The following is a 6430-nucleotide window of genomic DNA, read 5'->3' as shown; positions in this document are numbered from 1 at the left end:
ATTTTATGACTCCAGATAATTTTATCTTCACATTAGGGGAAGAAAAAAAAAACTCTGTTATTCACTTGCTTTCTCATTCTTTTATTTAGTAAATACTTAGAAGATGCATGCACTTATAGAATTATTGTGTCAAGCTTTGGAGGCCCCAGAAGAATGGAAAACGAGTAGATCCTGTGAGACGTTTGTAAAACAGACATGAGTGTATACAAGAGGAAATCGGGAGGGTAAGCTAAGAAAATGAATCTTTGCCAATTGTAAAGGAGCAGGAAAATCAGCATGCAGCCTGCAGTCTGGAGGAGAAAATGCAGCTTTCCAATCACAAGCACTTTAAGACTTTTCATGGAACTTACTGATTTATGGTTGGTTATTGAATTCATAAAGAGATCTTAGTCGATGATCTTAACATAGGTTTGGGGCTTATAATTCTCTCCTTAAGCCATTACTACTGGCTAGTATGACAAATCCACATGATAGGAAAGGCCCCTTTGACTGACAAAAATGTAGCATAAAGCAGGCATGGATCCCCAAATCTCCCTTTTTAAATTTTATAACTGAACAAATTGGTTGCCTTTTGATAACCTAGCCACAGCAAGGTAAACACCTTACATGTGTTGATGACACATCTTTCTGTATGGTGGCAGAAAATGTTTTGACAAATAATTCAACTTGTTAGACAATGGACATCAAGAGAAGTTGTAAATATCATTTCTCCAAAAACCAAATGATGGCTTTCAGCAGCTTTATTCTGACGTCCAGATAGATAGTGTGAAACTAGCTTGCTTGTGTTTCTTTCCTAAGATGGACATATGTATTTCCTGAGGGGCCATAATTTGTGATTCCATGATTACATCCAGGGATGCAGTTGATTCAAATTAAACATTTTATCGGCATGGAAGATTATCTGCTGTCAAGGTAGAACTTTAATACTTCTTGTCCATGAGACCTTTTTAATATTCCATCTTTTTCATGCCTGACAGTAGAAGGTTCTGTTGCCTCCATGAGCAAAGGTACAGACACTGACTATGCCTCTGATCTCTTTGAACATGCTCATGTGGCTCCCTGTGACAGAGGTGAAGCAACTCTAATTTAAAACAAAGAGTATCAGACAAGGGCTGAAGAGGTGACTCCATGGTTTAGAGTGTGTGTTGCTCTTATAGAGGACCCAGGTTTGATTCCTAGCACTCCAATGGTGGTGCACAGCCATCTGTATCTCCAGTTCCAGTGGGTCCATTGATCTCCTCTAACCTCCATGGGCATCAGACACACACATGGTGCACATGCTATATATGCAGCCAAAATGTCCATAAAATTAAAATTAAAATGTCATTGGATCCTTTCTACTTTCACAAGGAAACAGCATATTTGTCATCTGCACATGACATCATTTTCAGTTAGCAATGTGGACAATCTGAGTGCAAATGGATAGACATCTCAGTTTTAAAGCCTCTACTGCTTATCTTCTGAAGAAAAAAAAAAAGCCTGTCTGAGACTATCTAAGGTGCTCCCCATCCCCCAAGTCATTTATCTTCAATATTCTCCAAGGTACAAATATACTATGCCCTTAGTTCATAGGTAACCAGATTTTAAGACATAAGTGTGTAGACCACATTTTTGTCTAAAAGTTTAAATTATATTATCTGTTTGGACATGAATGGTTCTTAAATAAAGAACAGCAAGACAAATGCTCTTGATGTTCAAGTACAACAAGAAGTTGCTCCTTTTTATTAATGAATGCTCTTCTGATCATACTTTCCTCTTGATAGCAATTTCTGAGAAGCTCAGAGAGAATTTTTATTCTTAGAATATTTTCCCTTGGTCTTGATTTGTCTATAATTATCCCTTTACTTTTATGTCTTGCCTCATATGTCTTTTGTTATATTAATAGTTTCCTACTTACATGGAATTTCAAAATCTTAATTATTATTATGATTATTATTTCTCTCCTCTCTGTCTCTCTCTTTGTCTCTGTCTCTCTTTGTCTCTGTCTCTGTCTCTGTCTCTGTCTCTGTCTCTCTCTCTCTCTGTCTCTCTGTCTCTCTCTCTCTCTCTCTCTCTCTCTGTGTGTGCGTGTATGTGTGTGTGTGTGTGTATGGTCAGATTCCCCTGCAGCAGGAATTATGAGTACTTGTGAGCTGCCTGATGTTGATGCTGAGAATCAAACTTGGATCCTCTACAAGAACAGAATTTGCTCCTAACCATCCTTACTTGAGTTGTTAAGAACTTCTTTTTGATGTTTTGTAAGTTTCACATCATGCACACCAGTTCCACCCTCCTGTCCCTTTATATCTGCCCTTATAGCTCCCCCCAAATGAAAGCATACGCACATAAACAAACAAAAATAATGAACAATACAAAACAAAGCATAGGAAACATCCTGCCGTGGAAGCTTTACTGTGTCATGGACTGTTCCACTGAGTCGTTGCAACGAGGCATTGGTCTGGTTCTAGGTCTCTGGATCCTGTGATACCATCAGCACTGGGTCCTCACTGGGACTCCTCCCCATTATGCTGTTGTTGCCCTGTGGCATGGAGCTCTTGCAGCTTTGGATCAGCAGGATCGGCTCTATCACGCTCTCCAACAGTTCACAAATGATGTAGATTTTGGAGTGGGACAAATCAAAGCCCTGAATCTGGGCCTGGGTGGTAGCTGAGCTGGTTAGCATAGCAGTTTTCCCTTATCTACAGCACCAGGGCGAGCTCTCCAGCACTGCTCCAGCATTGTAGACACCCAACGCTGCCTTTGGCAGAAGGCAGAGTCGGCTCTCTTGCTCACATGCCCTCAGGCTGGCTCACCTGTACCCACTTCCAGAGCCAGCTCCATTGTGCTGCCTAGTCAAGGCACAGGGTCCACTCGACAAAGTGCTGCAGCTGACAAGGTTCTGAGCTAGCTCTCCAGCTCTCATACCCTCCAGGCTGAGCTTGCCATCAGGGCCAGCTCTGTTGTGTTGCTCAGTTGAGGTACAGGACCTTACTCTCTTGATGCTACAGCCAGTGAGGGGCAAAGATAGCCTGCTCTCATGATCTCCCGGCTAGCTCTCCCAACTAAGTAAGTGGGTAGAGTTGAGGGGAGGGAAGGCATCAGCCCTGTGCCCATGCCACCTCACAGCAGACAAATGGTGGGGCCAGCTCTCCCATGCTAACGCCCATGGGCCAGCTTACTTGCACCCTCTCCACCAGGGCCAGCTCAACTGTGCTGCTCAGACAAGGTACAGGTTCCACTCTCCCAAGTGCTGCAGCCAGTGAGAGGTGGGTCAGCTCTCTAGAGTACCAGAGTACATGGTCCCAGGTGGCTACTCAGACCAGGGATATCCATCCCCGTGATCTCTAGGGTACTATGAGCCACAGACATGACATTGACCCCTACTGCTGCATAGCCATGGGTCCAGACATGGCCTTCAGTGGCAGCATGGACTAGCCTTCACTGTGACCACAGGTGGTGTGGCTGGTTACTCATGATAATAAGATATTCCCCCTCCAGTCTCTTATCTCTAGCTCCATCTCTTTTTATAACGCTCACACTATTCTGCTTCTCCACTCCATGTGTCTTACCACATACTTGCACGTTGTAGTGGCTCCTCCTGTGGGCAGGTCAAGTGGCTGGGGAGCTTCTGGGTGATTCCCTCTGCTTGTGCTGCACGACAGATCTTCTCCCTCCTGCATGCATGGCGAGGCAGCATGCAGGCCTTGGGCAGGTCTTTGGATGCCTTCCTCCTCTGGAATCGCCCTGTGTAGCTGCTGGCAGGGCTCTGTGTGTGTCAACAGCTCCATACTTGAGATTTTTATTATAAACTGGATTATGCAGCATCACACTTCATTTAGAAGTTATGAAGTACACACATGAAAAAATAGCTCCTAATTGGGTATGGTGACACATACATTTGATCCCAGGAGTCAGGAGGAAGAGGCAGGAAGATTTCAATCTAAGGATAACCTGAAAGGCTTAGTGAGTTCCTATCACAATCAAGAAATGATTTTTTTAAACTGTAGCTTAAGTAACAAGTATGCCTTGATCTAGTCTCAGAAAGCATGCCTTATGTTCACTGGCAAAAGGATAATCTGGGACATTTGTAATTCAGGCTCTGTTCTGAGACTGGCAAATCAGAATCATGGCAGAGACCATATATATGCTTATTTTTACAAGCTTTTCTAGTATGTCTTTAAAACTTACAGATTGAAAGCCACTGAGCTGGGCCACTCTCTATTGATCACATGGTCCATGTGATCGAGATGTGATCCATAGATCAGTTGGTAAACTGCCTTTAGGAGGAGGGCATGCCATGTGCTTCATCAGTATGTCTATAGCTCTGACAGGACACATCCTTAAATGTCCAGAAAGGACTTGGTTGATTGAACTGTTTGGGGCCAGTTAATGGTAACCATCATGAGTCATGACTCATGAGTGGCTTCTAAATAAATGTGAGATCAGGAAATTATTGCCCCCGACCAGGAATCTTGGCATCAACTGGTGGTGAAAACAGATAATATTTAAACAGCTTCAAACCATCAGGACTTTCCTGGTCTTATTTAGGCAATTAGATAGGTATAGATAGCTGAGATACTCCAAGTTTGAATCTTGACCAAAGGGAAATAACAAATGTGAGGTGAGAATTGGTACAAAATGGTGCAAAGCACGTTTGGCATTCAATCTTGAGGGTCTAAGGAAAGCACCAGGCCTATATCAAGGATTCTTGAGAATAGTCAAGCTTAGAGATGACAATGTTGGTGCCGTATGTCTGGAAGTCAGCTGAGTCTATGGAAATAAAGAGAATTCCAGAAAGCACGGTGCCAAGAGTGGAAGACATGCAGTGGACTGGAGGATGACACACATGTCAGAGAGAGGAAAGAGCAGAGACTATCACTCTCCAGAAATCAAAAGAGAAATAGCTTTTTAAGAACATTTCCAACATCAGAAAGTTGCTCGTGCTGAGTGGATTGTAGTATCGTGGAGAATTTTGCTTGAGATGTTTATGTAGTAGGAAGAGAAACATGACTACACAGGAAGAAAAAACAAGAGAGGTACAACTATTGTAGTGCTGGAGAATGGGCACAGGGCGGGGTTGTAAAGAGAGCTCCTTAGCCTCTGTAATGGCCTCTTGGAAATTTTCCCTGCTCTGGTATAGCTGGTCCCACACTGTCTACTAGGCTCTGTAATGCCTTTGGCAAACTAGGACAATGCTCTTGGTCTGGGCTCACCTATTCCAAGGTGTGTGCCAGAAAGTAATGGGATGCATCTGTACCTAAAATGGCCTGCCTAGCTGGGACATTTTGTGCAGTGAGTAGACCCATGAGTTTCTCATGGCACAGATATTTATGTCTATTTCTAGGCCTTGGGAAAGCTGTCAGTCTGGTAGAGGGTGCATGGAATTTATTTAAGAAAAAGAGAAGAAGAAGGAAAATGAAAGTGAGACATGAAAAGGTGGGCTCAAAGCACAGCTCTTAGTGACCAGAGCAGACCTCTCTTTCTGGCATGAAAGAACCTGCAAGCTATGACTGTGAGTGAGTGTTTCATTAAAATACCTGGAAAGATCTGGGAAGCACAAGCAGTGCCCTGCAAAGAACAGCAAGCTTTTAAAAAGGGAAAAGGAAAAAGATGCACAGAACACGATGTTTTTGGACTATGTATAAGGAAAAAAATGTGAAATCACACATACATGTGCTTAATATTACAAAAAGAAAGAGACGAAGTCAACACGAGAGAACAGTGAATTTGTGGGCAGACAAGACCTGGAAGGAAATGAGATGGAAGGACTGGGGGAGGAAGTGAGAACATTTTAAGTCCACATTTTTGTAGCGCTTCAACTTGAAAGGCATGTTAATTATTTTACATATTCAAAAATTAAAATTAGGTCAATAATTATGAGAAAGAAGAAAAAAGGTCCACATTGAAAGAAGTCAAAGCACAGTAACTTAGTTTTAATTATTTCAAAGGAATGACAACCATATTAAAGGAAAGAAATATATAAGGAAGAGAAGGAAGAGAGCTAACCACACAAATAACTTGTGAACTTTGAACATGTCTCTAAACCAGGCACCCTCAGAATCAAGCAGGATGAGGTATACTGGAAAGAAGGGTAACAGAGAAAAGCAAATGAATCCTGCCTTTTAAATAGCTTTGCTTATTGTAATGGTTCTAATGCAGTTATTATACTAGTTTAGACATTATTTTATTTTATTCAACAAATTAATAACTGTATTGATGCAGTTGGTGTCTGTTGCTGTCTGGGTAATGCACATAAAGAATGGATTGAAACTAGAGATAGTAGTGTGAACTTCTAAAATAAGTGTGTGTGTGTCATATATGCAAGCTTATGTGTATTGTAATATGCCATTGTGATGATTTGGCTCTCTCTGTGTGTGTGTGTGTGTGTGTGTGTGTGTGTGTGTGTGTGTGTATGCATGTATACACTGCTATATAGTACTTAGTTCTGCTG

This window comes from Mus musculus, chromosome 12 (genome assembly GCF_000001635.26).
Source record: "Mus musculus strain C57BL/6J chromosome 12, GRCm38.p6 C57BL/6J".
In the NCBI taxonomy this organism is placed as follows: Eukaryota; Metazoa; Chordata; class Mammalia; order Rodentia; family Muridae; genus Mus; species Mus musculus.
Note: the sequence above shows the minus strand (reverse complement) of the source record.